We start from the raw sequence: 17866 nt of genomic DNA, 5'->3' as shown, positions 1-17866 counted from the left end.
CAGATGCACCTGGTTTCCTCTTCGCATAGCGCTGATCACGCCGTTTTGTGATGGCTTATGAGTCCATCTCTCCACTCGTCTTCGCCTCGCTAATTTTTCTACACACTGCCTGCCACATAGCAGGTGTTCCAGTTGACATTCATGGATGACGAAATGAGCAGAGACAGAATCTGTGTGTGTCGGTTAATTTGTAGTTCTCAGGAAGTAGATATTCACCACTCAACCCTTCCTAAGTGTCATTTGATAAATGGGTGTTAGAGCACAGAAGTTATTTTCAACATCCTCATTTGTGTTTTGGAGGTTTTTTCTTTTTTTAGACCAAACTCATCTGACACTGCAGGGGATCCTGTGCTGTGTCAACATCACTGTCCCTCTACTCCTAGGCTGTGGGGCATTTTATCAGCCTGGCTTTGGGTGTCTGGTCCCTATTCTAGGAGGTCTTGGCTTCTCTGAGAGACTGCACGTCTTCCCTAAATCTTGCCCTTCCTGTGTCCATGCCCTTTGCATGTGGCTTTGCATTTCCTTCCACTGGACATGGTAAATATTTCACCATGCCATGGACATCAGGCTTGGCTAGTTGGTACAAGTGACATCACAACAGTTCTGAGCCTCAATCAGAAGAGGCCACACGTGTGTTTGGTCAGCCCTCCTGCACTTCTGCCTCGACCATAACAAGAACATGTAGCAGTCAAGTGACTGTCCCATCAGCATGGGATCCGGGACAACACAACCAAGGTAGAGCCACCCTCATGACGCACAGTCGACAACCGTGCCCCCAGCCAACTTGTGGCTGCATGAGCGAGAATGAACCCTGAGTTTTGGTGTGGTTTCTTACACAGCGGCAGCTGACCAATACAGCTCTGTGGCCTCTTCCTTTGCCGTGTAGAAGGAAGGAAACTGACATTTTCTGAGCACCTGCTACTGCCAAGTGCTTTCACCTGAGTATTACATTCAGTGAGGTGGTCATTATTTTTCACATTCTCCAAGGCAAGGAACCTGAGACCCAGAGAAATGAAGTAGCTTACCTTAAGTTACAATGTTAGTAAGGGACAGAGTTAAGATTCCAAACCAGGTCCCTTGACTTTATGAGGAACACGACTTCTGCTGCGAAATTCTTTCTAGAGATCAGATGAGGTTGCTGGAGTCTCTGCCATCTCTGTAGAAGGTAATTATAGGTTTTGTACCCCAACGCCGGTTCATCAGGGGAAAGAGATGCTCACCTCGTATATAAACCAGAAGGAAAAACTGTTCAATAGCGTGTGAGAGTGGGCTGAGATCTGGGACTGATCTCATAGCGGAAACTCACCTGAATGCTTCTGCCAACGTGGATAATGAACCCTGTGCGTAATTCGCTGTTTGGAAATACCATTTTATCTTTTAAGATCAAAATACCATCCTGTCCTCTGACTCAGAGTGGCTCTAAGATACTCTTGCTGAATTAAAGTAACATCACTTTGGAAACTTAATGCCACGGTCTCTGCTGGCATTTCAAATTAATTGCTTATAAAATAGTTCTGCAGTTTGCCACAAGGCTTCTCTGTACACATTCTGGTTAAAAAGCTTTGAAATGATTTCAATAGTATCTTGGGCAAATATAAAACCAATGTTGATTTTTAACCTAAAGAAAAGACAAAAGTTTGAGGAAACTTTTTTTTTTTTCTTTTTCTTTGATCTCCAAAAAGCAAGAGTCCTAACAGAATGAGCAAGGAGCAACAAGAAGAAAAAATCAGTGGAGACAAGGATACAAACGAATCCCTTTCTACATGTGTAAACCCAGATCACTCTAAGAGTGTTAATTTATGGAATTTGCAAACTGGGAAATGTGTGGTTGTGAGGAATGATTAAGAGGAATCCGTCATGTTTAACATAATATAATTAAAAGGAATGTTAAGAACAGATCTTGTATAAGCTTTAAGATGAGCAAAGGTAGAAAGGCCCAGAATTTTTCATTAAAAGGGATTTAGTGTGTATTTAAAGTCAGAGTGTGTCAGTTAAAGACAACTGAGCACTAATGAGAAGGAGACCAAATTTTACTTAGATTTTTTAAACCTCCTCCTTAGGACAATCAATTTCACTTCTTAGTCGTTTTTTTAGGGGCACCGGGGTGGCTCAGTTGGCTGAGCGTCCAACTTCAGCTCAGGTCATGATGTCCTGGTTCGTGAGTTCGAGCCCCACATTGGGCTCTCTGTTGACAACGCGGAACCTGCTTTGGATCCTCTGTGCCCCTTTCTCTCTGCCCCTCCCCGCACATACACTCTCAAAAATAAACAAACGCTTAAAAAAATTAAAAAATAAATCTTTTTAAAAATTTGCTTAGGACCCTACTGCCAGTTACCACATAGAAAGCCTCTTCCATGTCACAGAGCAGATTATCTCGGTGTTCCATGTTGCTGGGCATCCCAATGTGGTTTGCTTCTCAATGTCGTGGCTTCATTCTTCCTTGGTTTTTATAGTCGTCTACCTATGTTGTTAGCTGTTCCCGGGCTGTGTGGCAGCCTTTACTCTAATCAGCCTCTGGGGCACAAGTCAGAGAAGCAGGCATTCATGCCACCTGACAACTGAAACTGAGCCTGCGGAAAAGGCTGGGCTGCCAGTCAGATGCACTGAGGCACCATATGCGGGACGAGAAAGGCCGTGATAGGTGTTTCCTTAGCCACAGGTATGAAGTCTTCTGAGCAACAGTGGGAGGCTAATTCATTATTAAACTTTTGTCTAGGTACTATTACAAAGATTTATTTTTTATTTAAATTTTTTTAAATTTTATTTTAAAACATTTTTAATGTTTATTCATCATTGAGAGAGAGAGAGTGCGAGTGGGTGATGGGCAGAGAGAAGGAGACAGAGAATCCGAAGCAGGCTCCAGGCTCTGAGCTGTCAGCATAGAGCCCAACGGGTGGTTTGAACTCACCAACCGCAAGATCGTGACCTGAGCCAAAGTTGGACGCTCAACCGGCTGAGCCACCCAGGCGCCCCTATTTTAAAAAGTTTTAAGTTAATTTAATTTTTTTAATGTTTATTGTTTAAAAATTTTTTTTTATGTTTTTATTTATTTTTGAAGGAGAGAGAGACAGAACATGAATGGGATAAGAGCAGAGAGAGAGGGGTGGGACACAGAATCTGAAGCAGGCTCCAGGCTCTGAGCTGTCAGCACAGAGCCCGATGCAGGACTCGAACTCACGAGTCGTGAGATCATGACCTGAGCCGAAGTCGGACACTTAACTGACTGAGCCACCCAGGTGCCCTCAATGTTTGTTTATTTTTGAGAGAGACAGGGAGACAGAGTGAGCAGGGAAGGGGCAGAGAGAAAGGGGGACAGGGGATCCAAAGCGGGCTCTGTGCAGAGAGCCCAGTGCGGGGCTCTTACTCATAAACCATGAGATCATGACATTAGCTGAAATCATGAGTCGTACTCTTAACCATCCAAGGCACCCAGGCCCCTAAAGGTTTTTTATTTTTTTTTTTAAGACACTAGGTAGCAATGCTGCCAGTTATTCGTGTCAGTGGTAAACCTAGCTGTGCCAACCACAAAGCCAGGAAGCTGTAAAAGGATAGCTGTCCATACGGTGGCAACAGTATATCCTGAGTTTGACCAATTCTGGGGAACATTCACAGCCTTTTTTATGTTGATTGTGTTTGCTTGTTCTTTGTGTGTCTCCCTCATTAGAGCGGAAGTTCCATGAAGACAAGAACCAGTTTGTTTTGTTCTCATTTGTAACTTTAGTGGTGCTAGGCATACATAAACACACAGTATGTGTTGAAAGAGGAAAAAAGGAGGGAGGCAGACAGCGATTAAGGGAAGGAGTGAGGCAAAAAGACAGATGTTTATGACAGATGAGCTTTGCTTCCATGGTGTAGTCTGTAGCCCCTGCTTTTCCATGTCCAGCACCTACCTCCCACCAGCCTGCTCCCCATACTTCTCTGGTTATCATATTCATCAAACTCAGTATAAACTCTAGCCATTGAATGTGCACGGACTAAAGGGTTGACCAGCTGATCAACAAGTTAGTCTAGGACATCCTGTGCTCATGGATGGGGAGAACCAGTATTGTTAAAGTGTACTACCCAAAGCAATCGACAGATTTAATGCCATCCCTATCAAAATATCACCAGCATTTTTCACAGACCTAGAACAAACAATCCTAAAATTGTTGTAGAACCACAAAAGACCCCAAATCCCAAAGCAGTACTGAAAAAGAAAAGCAAAGCTGGAGGCATCACAATTTCAGACTTCAAGCTATATTACAAAGCTGTAGTCATCAAGACAAGTATGGTACTGGCACAAACACAGACACATAATCAATGGAACAAAATAGAAAGCCCAGAAGTAGATCCACAGCTATATGGTCAGCTAATCTTTGACAAAGCAGGAAAGAATATCCAATGGAAAAAAGTCTCTTCAACAAATGGTGTTGGGAAAACTGGATGGTAACATGCAGAAGAATGAAACTGGACCACTTTCTTACACCACACACAAAAATAAATTCAAAATGATGGAAGATCTAAATGTGAGACCTGAAACCATCAAATTCCTAGAAGAGAACATAGTGACCTCCTTGACATCAGCCACAGCAACTTTTTTCTAGGTATGTTTCATGAGATAAGGGAAACAAAAGGAAAAATAAACTATTGGGACTGCATCAGAATGAAAACCTCCTGCACAGTGAAGGAAACAGCCAACAAAACTAAAAGGCAACCTACAAAATTGGAGAAGAGACTTGCAAATGACATATCCGATAAAGGGTTTGTGTCCAAAATATATAAAGAAATTATAAACATACCCCCAAAACAAATAATTAAAAAATGGACAGAAGACGTGAACAAATATTTCTCCAAAGAAGACACACAGGTGCCCAATAGACACATGAAAAGATGTTCATTATCAGTTACTATCAGGAAAATGGAAATCAAAGCTACAATGAGTTATCACCTCATACCTGTCAGAAGGGCTAAAATCAACAATACAGGAAAGAACCGGTGTTGACAAGCATGTGGAGAGAAAACACTCGTGCACTGTTAATAGGAATCCAAACTGGTGCACCCACTGTGGAAAACAGTATAGAAGTTCTCTCAAAAAGTTAAAAATAGAACTACGGTAGGATCCAGCAATCACACTACTGGGTATTTACCCAAACATTACAAAAACACTAATTCAAAGGGATACATGCACGCCTATGTTTATGGCAGCATTATTTACAATAGCCAAGATATGGAAGCAGCCCAAGTGTTCATCAATTGATGAAAGGATAAAGAAGATGTGGATACTATTCAGCCATAAAAAAGAATAAAATCTTTCCATTTGCAATGACATGAATGGAGCTAAAGTGTATAATGCTAAGTGAAATAAGTCGGAGAAAGGCAATCACGATATGATTTCATTCATATGTGAAATATAACAAATGAGCAAATTGGGAAAAAAAAGAGAGAAACTAAGAAACGGACTCTTTTTAAAAATGTTTTATTTATTTTTGAGACAGAGAGAGAGAGAGAGAGAAACAGAGCACGAGCAGGGGAGGAGCAGAGAGAGATAGAAACACAGAATCCTAAGCAGGCTTCAGGCTCCAGGCTGTCAGCACAGAGCCCGACGCAGGGCTCGAACCCATAAACTGTGAGATCATGGCCTGAGCTGAAATCAGATGCTTAACCAGCTGAGCCACCCAAGTGCCCCAAAACAGACTCAATTATAGAGAAAAAATTGATGGGGGAGAGGTGGGGGGTGGAGCAGGTGGGGTAATGGGTGAAACAGGTGATGGGGACTAAAGAGGGCACTTGTTGTGATAGGCACCAGGTGCTGTATGGCTGTGTTGAATCACTATAATATATACCTGAAACTACTATATGTTAACTAGCTGGAATTAAAATAAAAATTTAAAGAGCCACGCCCCCCCCAACAATTTAGTCCATGATATCAGCAGAAAGCCACAACTTCCTAGTATTAAGGGCATATTAGGGAGTCTTACAGAGGCAGTGGATACTTCCTGTTTGTCATCAATGCCATTAGTGACTCCAGCTTTGCCAACTCCAGACTGGCCAAAGGGTGTGTCTGCAGCCATGAACTCTGTAATGTAGCAAGGCAGACAGACTCCTCTAGGACTGAGGCTGCCACCCATGACATTTGATACATTGACACTGGGGACTGCTTTTAGCATTTCCATTAAGCTAAGAGGGAATGGAGGAAGTAACACAGTAATAGAGTTCATTAAAGGAAAAAAGGCAGAAGATTCAGCAGAAGGAGTTTGAATTCTGGCCCTAAGCCAAACAATGCAAACGTTTGTCCCCACGTTCCCTTGTAGGCAAAGTTCTCCCTGTGTCAAAATGCACTTGGACAATTGGAATCTGGGATGTAAACTTGAAAAACGACCAAATTAAGGTCCGTTTGATCCTTTTGCTGTTCTGTGTTTCAAAGCTATTGGTAGAATTAATTTCATTTTCTTAATTTTTGTGATGTATTTTCCAAGGGTTAAGTTTGCATATGCCTAATTTTAGTTTAGATGCTTTCATTTTCATGTCTAGAGGAGAACAGGAAACTACTTTTATAGACTTTACCCATATGTTTTCTCACTTAAGGTTCAAAACAACTTACTGAAGTATGCCCTGTGAGTCTCATCTCATAGATCAGGAATCTGAAACCTAAAGATGTTAAGTACTTTCTTTGCTCAAGGTCATATAGCTAATCAAGGCAAATCTGGGTTTTGAATTCAGATTTATCTGATGGACCCGCAGAGAATATTCTAATTCTCTTTTTCTTTTCTTACCAAGTTTTCTGAATTTTCAATTTTATGACATTAGATTCTGCCAAGATTGTCTAAATAATGTGTGTTCTTTCACTTTGCCGTTCTGAACTTAGAAAATTTTTTTATCTTTGGACATCTCTGGTCCTATCTTTGATAACAGGAAACCTGGCATCAGTTGTAATAGTTTTTAAAGATTTACAGTGTTCAATAGCAAGGTTTCCCAAGATGTACTGAAATTGGACTTGACTAAAAGTTTATTCATACAAAGAAGAAATGTGTGTGTGGCAGTGCATGTGCTGATAGTGAGGTGGTAAAATTAATAGAAATTATTCTGTATTAGGAGAAAGACACAATTTCATCTTTTTTTAAAGTTTATTTTGACCGAGAGAGAGCGCATGTGAGCAGGAGAGAGGCAGAAAGAGAGAGGGAGGGAGAGAATCCCACAGGACTGGAACTCACAAACTGTGAGATCATGACCTGAGCTGAAACCAGGAGTTGAACTCTTAAGCAGCTGAGCCACCCAAGCACCCCAAAGAATTTCATCTTTTAATGGTAAAAGGAAAGGTGACATCACCAAGGTGGTGACACAGGTTGTTCTTGACTTTGCTCCCCCTCACAAGAAGAACAACCAATAAGTATTCAAGACACCTCAGGGAATCCTAGACCATGGATGGAGGTGAGGCTGAAGCACCCCTTGTGCTTCAGAGACCAAGATGGCCTGCATTATAAGGGTGAGGAAATGGCTACACGTTGACCCCATTGCCCCTCCCCCAGGCCAGCGCAGCACCACACAGAGAGGTCTTCCCTGAGCCCCTAGGTCCTCCAATAGGAAGAGAGAACCCAGAAGAGACAACCAGCCCCCACCAGCACTGTGAGCCCCTTTGCGGGAGCCCCTACTCTAACCTCACACCACGGGGATTGCAGGGGAATCTGCTTTATCACTGAGAATCTGGCTGTGATGGAGAAAGGCGGGAAGGGCTTGCAACAACCAGCACACAGATCGCACACCAAGTTCATACCTGCAGTGCCTCAGTAGTAATCCCCAACAGCGGCTTTGTTCATCTGTAAGTCAGGGGTGCGCTCTGACCAGGGGACGTGGCAGAGAGCTGATCTGCCCGATTCTGATCCTCAGACAGGGAGTTGTGCCAGCCCTAGAGCCCAGTTTGCCCACACCCAGGCAGAGTGCTGAGTCACAGCACCCCCCCTGCTATGGAGAGGGTCTTCCGGCCCCATCTGACCAGAAGAGCAGGCAACAGACAACTTGTAGAAGCCATGCAACCCAGCAGTGCTCAGGCTTAGAGAGGGGCAGGCAGAGCCTGTCATCCCAGAGCAAACCAGTGGCCCTATTCAGCAGGGAACTTGGGCTGCAGGTTGGCTTAAGTTAAGACCATAAACAAAGAGCTTTAGAGCTTTACCAGTTTTAGAGCTGCTTTTCCCATAACCCTGCTCATTGCTAGATACGACCATCAGCCGGTCCAACCAGGGAACCTAACCAGAGCACACAGGGAGCTGTGAAGTCCATTCAGCGGCCCTACGTGCAGTGGTCCTTGAACAGCGAGCACAGCCCATGGCTTCCTCCATCTGTAGAACAAAACCGGTGGCCTCAACTGACCAGGGAATTCATTGTGTGCTCTTGCCTGGGTCACCAAACAGTGAGTCATCCAGGCCCTGGGTCTCATCCTGCTGACCAGCCAGGACGGGAAGGCTAATGCATAGCCCCATCTACTACTGAATATAGTAGTCCGGTCCAACCAGCTAGGATGTCTGACCAGAGAATCCAGGCAACTGCAAAGCCCATCCTACAGCCTTGCTTCGGAAGGGACCCAAACCCTATCCAAGCCCTATCCACTGATTCTCAGCCACTGGCACCCCCCACTCTCCCATCCCTAACTCCAGGGCTTGCTTTGCCCCCAAATAGGCCGTAATAGTGGGTCCCACTTGCACAAGGACATTACCAGCTCACATACTCGGAAACCCAAACTGAGCTAACTGGTGAAGAACTGTGTCTCTGCCAAAACAAAACTATGTTTTTGGAGCCTGATGACTCAAATGTGCAGGCAGCAATGTAGGGAATCAAGAATCACACGCAAAATAAACAAGTAAATAGGACACCACTACAGGAAACTAATAAAACTCTAACAACTGGTCTTAAGGAAATGAAGATCTATGAACTGTCAAAGAATTTCAGAGTAATCCTCTTGAAAAAGTTTAATGAACCACAAGAACACACAGAGACAGCAAAATTGGGGAAACAATGCATGAACAAAATGAGAAAATTAAAAAAGCAATAGAAACCATAAACACATACACACACACACACACACACACACACACACACATTCTACAGCTGAAAAATACAATAACTGAACTGAAAAATTCCGTAGAATTTCAAAAGAAGACTCAACCATGCAGAGGAAAGAATCAGCAGCCAGGAAGATAGGATATCAGAAATTATCTAGTCAGAGGAGCAAAAAAATGAAAAAGAATGAAAAAGAGTAAAGAAAACTATGAGATACATGGGACACTATGAAAAGAAGCAACATTCATATTATGGGCATTCCAAAAGGAAAAGAAAAAGAGGAAGGATCAGAAAATCTATTTAAAGCAATAATGGCTAAACATTTCCCACACCAGGGAAGAGAAACAGACATCTAGATCCATGAGGCCTAAAGGACTCCAGATAGGTTGAACCTGAATAGAGCTACATGAAGATACATTGTACTTAAATTGCCAAAAGTCCAAGGCAAAGAAAGGAGTGTAAAAGCAAAAATAGAAAAGAGAGAAGTTCCCAGGAAAACCCCTGTCAGACTATGAACAAATTTCCCAATAGAAACATTTTGGGGCAGAGAGAATAGGTTGGCCTAATCAAAATACTGGGGGTAAAACTCAACCAAGAGGGGCGCCTGGCTAGCTCAGTCAGTGGATTGTGTGACTCCTTATCTCAGGTTGTAGGTTCAAGCCCCATGTTGGGTGTAGAGATTACTCAAAACTTAAATCTTAAAAATAGGTGAAAAAATTAACCGAGAATCCTGTACTCAGCAAAGCTGTCCTTCAGAAATGAAAAAGATAAAAAGAGCCTGGCTGGCTCTGATTCAGCAAAGCATGTGACTCTTGATGTCAGGGTTGTGAGTTCAAGACTCACATTGGGAATTGGAGCCTATTTTTTTTTTTTAAAAAAGTAAAAACAAAACAAAAAACCCTTTCCCAAACAAAACCTGAGGGAGTTCATTACCACTAGATCTTCCTTACAAGGAATGCTAAAGGGAGTTCTTTGAGCAGAAGTAAAAGGACACTGGGGCACCTGGGTGGCTCAGTCACTTAAGCATTCGACTTCAGCTTAGGTCATGATTTCATGGTTCCTGAGTTCAAGCCCCACATTGGGCTTACTGCTGTCAGTGCAGAGCCTGCTTTGGATCCTCTGTCCCCATCTCTCTCTCTGCTCTTCCCCCACTCATGTGCACACGTGTGTGCACGTTCTCTCTCTCTCAAAAATAAATAAACTTAAAAAAATAAAAGATTACTAATTAACATTATAAAAACATAAAAAGGTAGCAAAACTCATTGTAATGGTAAATTTAAAGTCAAAGTTAGATTCTGTAATTTGGTAATGGTAGTGCATAATTCACTTACATTCATTAACATAATTCTATTTTAAAAGTTAAAAAACATGGGAGTGTTTGGGTGGCTCAGTCAGTTAGGCGTCTGACTCATGATTTTGGCTCAGGTCATGATCTCATAGTTCATGAGTTTAAGTCCTGTGTTGGGTTCTGTGCTGACGGTGCAGGGCTTGCTTGGGATCCTTTCTGTCTGTCTCTCTCCACCCCCTCCTCTGCTCAGTTACAGGTGCTCTCTCACTCTCTCTCTCCCCACCCTCAAAATAAATAAAATAAACATTAAAAAGTTTTAAGTTAAAAAACATGAATATAGTAAAAACAACCATAACTATAATACTTTGTCATTAGTTACACAATATTTAAAAAGTGTGTAAATTGTAACAGCAGTAACCTAAAATGTGAGGGGGAGGAGAAGTACAAGTATACAGTTTAGGAATTCTACTGAGGTTAAGGTTTATCAGCTTAAAATATGGGGTTATAATCTTCAGGTATTTTAATGTAAGCCTTGCAGTAACCACAAGAGGAAAACCTATAGCAATTATTTAAAAAAAAAAAAAATGACAAAGAAATCAAAGCATACTGACACCAGAAGACCTCAACACACATACAAAAAGATAGCGGGATAAGAAACAAGGAACAGTGGAACTATAAAACAACCAGAAAATAATGAACAAAATGGAAAAGTAAGTCCTTACCTATTGGAAATTACTCTAAACATAAAATGATTAAATTTTCTAATCAAAAGACATAGAGAAGGGATGCCTGGGTGGCTCAGTCAGTTGAGCATCTGACTCTTGATTTTGAATCAGATCATGATCCCAAGATCATGGGATCGAGTCCCGCGTCAGGCTCTGCGCTGAGCGTAGAGCCTACTCGGGATTCCCTCTCTCTCCCTCTCTCNTTAAAAAAAAAAAAAAAAAAAAGAATGGCTGAATGGATTAAAAAAAAACACAAGATCCAGTGGTGTGCTACCTACAAACTACTCACTTTAGCCTTAAAGACACCCACAGACTGAGTGAGAGTGAAGGGATGTAAAAAGTCATTTCAAGGAAATATACCAACAAACAACAAAAAAGAAGGGGTAGCTATACCTATATCAGACAAAATACACTTTAAACTAAAAATGGTAAAAAGAGACATAGAAGTTCATTATGTAATGATAAAGTTCTCAACCCATTAAGAAGATAGAACAGTTGTAAATATTTATTCGCCCAACATCAGAGTACCTAAATATATAAAGCAAAAACTAACAGAGCTAAAAGGAGAAATAAACAGTAATACAATAATAGTTGGAAACTTGAATACCCCACTCCCAATAGGATCTGAATAGGTAGATCATCCAGAGATTCAATAGGGAAACAGCAGGTTTGAACATCACTATAGACCAAATGGACCTACCAGACATATCCAGAACATTCCATCCAACAGTAGCAGAATATGTGTTCTTCTCAAGCACACATAGATAATTTGCTAGGATAGACCATATGTTAGGCCACAAAATAAGTCTCAGCAAACTCAAGAAGATAAATCTTACCAAATATCTTCTCTATCTACAATGGCATCAAACTAGAAGTCAATAATAAGGGAAAGCTGGAAAAACCACAAGCACGTGGAAATTAAGGTGTATTCTCTTGAACAACCAATGGATCAAAGGAGAAATTAAAAGGGAAATTAAAAAGTTTCTTGAGACAAATGAAAATAAAAACACAGATGCCAAAACTTGGGGGATACAGCAAAGGCAGTTTTACGGGATGTTGATAGGAATAAACACCTACATTAAGAAGCAAGAAGGAGCCCAAATAAAAGAGCTATCTCAGAGAACGAGAAAAAGAAGTTCCTTTTGTGACAAAGTTAGCAGGACACAGGAAATAATAAAGATTAGAGCAGAAATAAATACAGCACAGAAATACAACAGAAAAGATTAACCAAAAACTAAGGCTTAGTTCTGTGGAAAGATAAACAGAGTTGACAAACTAATCAATTAGCTAGACTAACGAAGGGAAAAAAGGGAGGAGACCCAAACCAAAATTATAAACGAAGAAGGAGACATTACACCTGATTCCACAGAAATATAAAGGATCATAGAAGCTACTGTGAAGAATTGTACACCAACAACCTAAACAACACAGAAGAAATGGAAAAATTCTTAGAAACATATGAATAACCAAAACCGAATCAGAAAGAAACAGAAAGTCTGAATAGACCAGTTATTAATAAGTATATTGAATCAGTAATAAAAAACCTCCCAGCAAAGAAAAGCCCAGATGGTTTCACTGGGGAATTTTACCAAACATTTAAAAAATTTATACCAGTCCTTCTCAAACTCTTCCAAAAAACTGAAGAGGACAGAACACTCCCAAACTCATTCTATGAGGCCAGCATAATCCTGAAACTAAAACCAGACAATGACATTATTATAAAAGAAAACTACAGTCAACCCCCCTCATGAATATAGATGCAAAAATTCTCCATAAAATGGTAGCAAACTGAATTCAGCAGCACATTAGAAGGATTATTCACCATGATCAAGTGGGATTTATCCCTGAGATGCAAGGATGAGTCAACATACACAAATCAATCAATGTGATACATCACATTAATGGAATGAAAAGAAATCATATGATCATCTCAATAGGGTAGAAAAAGCATTTGATAAACTTAAATGTCCATTGAGGATAAAACCTCTTAACAAATGGGTACAAAAGGAACATCTTAACAAAATAAAGGCCATATATGACAAGTCTCCACAGCCAACACACACAATGGTGAAAGGTTGAAAGCTTTTCCTCTAAGATCAGGAACAAGATAAGGATGCCCACTTTAACCACTCCTATTTAATCTAGTACCGAAGCCCTAACTTGATCAGGTAATAAAAAGAAATAAAAGATATCAGAACTGGAAAGGAAGAAGTAAAATTGTCTCTATTTGCAGATGACATGATTTAATATATAGGAAATCCTAAAGACTCAACCAAAAAGCTCTTAGATCTCATCAATAAATTCATTAAAGTTGTAGGATGTAGAATTTACATATAAAAGTCAGTAGTGTTTCTGTATACTAGCAATAGATTTTCTGAAAAAGAAAGAAATTGATCCCTTTTAAAGTAGCATCGAAAAACCAAGATTTAGGGATAAATTTAACCAAGGAAGTGAAAGATCCCTGCTCTAAAAACCATAAGACGTTGCTGAAAGAAATCAAAGAAGATGCCAATAAATGTAAAGGTATCCTGAGTTCATGAATTAGAAGAATTCAGTACCACAAAAAATGCCATCCATAGATTCAATGCAATCCTAGCAAAATCCCAGTGGCATTTTTGCAGAAGCACAAAATAACACTCCTAAAATCTATGTGGAACTGCATAAGACCCTGAATAGCCAAAGAAATCCTGAGAAGGAAGAACAAAGCAGGAAGTATCACATTCCCTGATTTCAAGCTGTACTATAAAGTTTTAGTAATCAAAACAGTATAATACTAGCATAAAAAGTCAAATAGATCAATGGAACAGGAAAAAAAGTCCAGGAAAAAACACCCAAGCATATATGCTCAACTAATTTTTGACAAGAAAGCTAAGAGTATTTCATGGAGGAAAGAGTCTTCAATAAATAGTGCTGGGGTAATTGGATCTTCACATGGAAAGAAATGAAACTGGACCCCTATCTCATACTACTTACAAAAATTACCTCAAAATGGATTAAGGGCTTAAATGTAAGATTCGAAACCATGAACCTCCTAGAAGAAAACACAGGAATAAAGGTCCTTCACATGGGCCTTGGTAAAGATGTTTTGGATATGATACCTAAGGCACAAGCAACAAAATAACAAACAAGTGGGACAACATCAAACCTACAGAGCTTCTGTACAATAAAAGAAGCCATCAAAAAAGTGAAAAGACAACAGACAAATAGATCAATAACAGATCAAGGCTAACACTGCCCTATGAAATGGGGAAAAAATATTTGTGAAGCACATATCTGGTAAGGGGAAATATACAGAATATATAAAGAGCTCATACAACTAGATAATAAGAATATTAATAATGATAACCCAATCAAAAGAATAGGCAAAGGACCTCAACAGATATCTTTCCGAGAAGATCTAGGTAAGGACAACAGACACATGAGAAGAGGCTCAGCATCACTCATCATCAGGGAAATGCAAATCAAAACCACAGTGAGGTATCACTTCACACCAGTTAGAATGACCGTCATCAAAAAGACAAGAAGTGGGGCATCTGGGGGGCTCATTCGGCTCAGGTCATGATCTTGCAGTTGGTGAGTTCAAGCCCCACATTGGGCTCGCTACTGTCAGCCTGTCTGTGCAGAGCCCGCTTTGGATCCTCTGTTCCCCTCTCTCTGCCCCTCCCCAGAGGATGTAGCAAAAAGGGAACCTTTGTACCCTGTTGGTGGGAATTAAATTGGTGCAGCCACTATAGAAAACAGTATGGTGGATCCTCGAAAGATTGAAAATAGAGCTACTGTGAACTACTACGATCCAGCAATTCCACTTCTGGAACTATATCCAAAGAACAAAAACACTAAGTCAAAAACCTATGGACCCCTCCATATTCACAGCAGCATTATTTACAATAGCCAAGACATGGAAACAACCCAAGCATCCATCAATGGATGAAGGGATAAAGAAGTTGTGGTATATATGTATACAGTATATGCAATGTATTGTATATATGTAGTATAATATATGCACAACATTGTATATATTTATATACACAATTATTTATAAGTACACACACAATAGAATATTATTCAGCCATAAAAAATGAGGAAATCTGTTTGGAACAACGTGGATGGACCTTGAAGGCATTATGCTAAGTGAAATAGGTAAGACAGAGAAAGACAAATTATCTCATTTGTGTGTGGGATCTAAAAAAAACCAAACTCATAGAAAAAGAGATCAGACATGTGGTTACCAGAGGCAAAAGGTGGGACCAGGGGCAATTGGACATAGGGGGTCAAAAGTACAAACTTTTCCAGTTACAAGAAAAATAAATACTAGGGATGTAATGTACAATGCGGTGATTATTGCTAACATTGCTGTATGGTATATAGGAAGATTATTAAGAGAGTAAATCCCAAAAGTTCTCATCACAAGGAGAAAAAAAATTTTTTTTTGTATTGTATCTATATAAGATGATGGACGTTAACTGAACTTATTGCAATAATCATTTCACAATGTATGTAAACGAGCCATCATGCTGTGTGCCTTAAACTTATACAGTGACGTATATCAGTTATTTCCCAATAAGACGGGAAACATGGATACAATGGTAAAAAAAAAAAAAAAAAAGGAAAAAGAACCCCCCCAAAAGGGCAAAATGTTTATTCCTCATCCTGCCNACTCCACGACACAACTAACATTATTTTATAATTGCTCAGGTATTATTTCCACTTTGAGAGCCAAGAGAGATGCTTCTTCTCGTTAAAAGGTACAAAGTAAATTTTCCCATAGAAAAATAAATTGAAGGCTCCTGTTTTGGACATACAACCTGTGGCTAAACTAACTTCTATCAATATTTAGTTGCCATCTACCCCTCACCCCTCCAAAAAAACAGAGGCAAGCTTTTTGCTGCCACCTAAAGTTAGAAACCGTAATAGCCTCCTGAGTGCGCAGAGGAATGACGCCTAAAGAACCGGAGCTTTGGAAAGGGTGATCCTATGCCCTGGTTTGGTTTTCTAAAACTGTAAAGTTTACTGAAAATAAATTGGTTTGCTCAAAGTCCCTGTTGTCTTGGGATCATCCATCCAATGTAACATTTATCCTGTCCCCTTTGTCTCTCAGGACTCTGATTTGGATGATTAATTGTACAGTTCCTATTGGTTCTTAACATACATCATTGAAAATACTCAAGTTAGGGGGCCCTGGGCGGCCCAGTCAGTTAAGCATCCGACTTCGGCTCAGGTCTTGATCTCAGGGTTTGTGTTTTGGAGCCGCACTTCAGGCTCTGTGCTGACAGTGTGGGCAGCCTGCATCGGATTCTCTGTCTCCCTGTCTCTGCCCCTCCTCTGCTTATGTACGCACTCGCACGCTCTCTCTCAAAAATAAACGTTAAAATAAGTAAAATAAAATATTCAAGTTAGTCTTGTCTCTCCCACCTAAATGCACACACACACTTCTCCAGTCTGACCCTCCTTCCAGCTCCAATCCTTCTCTTTTCTATCTTTACAACCAAGCTTCTTGAAAAAGGGATCCATACCCCCATTTCTACTTCTCTGTGCTGTATTCCTTCCTCACCTCATGGTGCCACATTGCCCTCACTTCTGCTCTAACTATTCCTTGAAGCTACCAGTGACCTGAGAACTACCCAGTCACTGGACGCATCTCTGTCTTTGTCTTGGTTGGTTTGCACCTGCTACAGCAAAGCAGGCTGGACTGGGTGGCTGATGAACTACAGACATGTATGTCCCACAGTTCTGGAGCTGGGAGTCTGAGGCCAGGATGCCAGCACGGTTGGGTTCCAGTGAACCCAGCTCATCTTCTTGGTTGCAGATGAGTCAACTTCTTGTTGTGTAAGTCAGTAGAAGAGACTGACCCACTTGTATGGCTCCTCTTATGAGGATACTACTCCAGCCCTGAGGTCTTAGGACCTGATTGCCTCCCAAAGGCCCCACCCGCAAATCCATCCCGTGTGGGATTAGATGAATTTGGTGGGACGACTTTCATGCCATCAGTCTTTCCCTGGCTTCATATATTGACAACACCATACCCAGTTGTGTGTCCCCCCTCCCCAGCTCACTTCTTGTCTTCTGTGACACCATCTCCCTTTTTTTCCTGCCTTCTGGCTTCTTCTCAGTGGCCTTTGTAATCTCCTCTCCCTCTGCTTGCACCTAACTGCTCATGTCTCTGTCTTTGCACCCTCTCCCTGGGTAACCACACCCCATGAATTCTACTACAGTCAACTCGATAAGGATTCCCAAACTCATTCATTCACTCAAAAAAAAATGTATGGATCACCCACAAAGTGCCAGTCATTGCTTCAGGTTCTGGTATATATCCGTGAACAAAATGGGGGGCGGGGGGATCTTCCTGCTCTATGTAGACAGTAAGACAATAAAGCATAGACAAACTAAGTGACTTGGACAGTATGTTAGAGGGTGAGACGTGATAAGGAATAGAGGAATGGAAATTGGGAGTGTCAGGAGCAGGTTGTGATTTTCAGTGGAATGGACAGGGAAGGCTGTAGCTGACTTGAAGGAGAAGGAGTGAGTCATGAAGATATCTGGAGGAAGAGCAGAAGGGAAAAAAAAGTGCAAAGGTCCTGGGGCACGAACGTACTGGTCATATTGAAAGGGTTCAAGGAGGCCAGTAAGGCTCTGGAATAAAGTTAATGAGGAGGAGGGTAATAGGAGATGCAGCTAGAGGTACAGGGCTCCAGAGCACACAGGGCCTGCAGGCCAAGGAACTTTGGTTTCCCTGATAGGGAACTGGTGAGCCATTGCAGGATTTGAGGTTGAGACAGAATCATGGTCTCAGGTCAGTTTTCCCTGGAAAGAGACGCACATCACG

Source organism: Crocuta crocuta, unplaced genomic scaffold (genome assembly GCF_008692635.1).
Source record: "Crocuta crocuta isolate KB4526 unplaced genomic scaffold, BGI_CrCroc_1.0 scaffold59-1, whole genome shotgun sequence".
Classification (NCBI taxonomy): domain Eukaryota; kingdom Metazoa; phylum Chordata; class Mammalia; order Carnivora; family Hyaenidae; genus Crocuta; species Crocuta crocuta.
The sequence above is the reverse complement of the archived record's forward strand: the minus strand, read 5'-3'. Positions refer to the sequence as shown.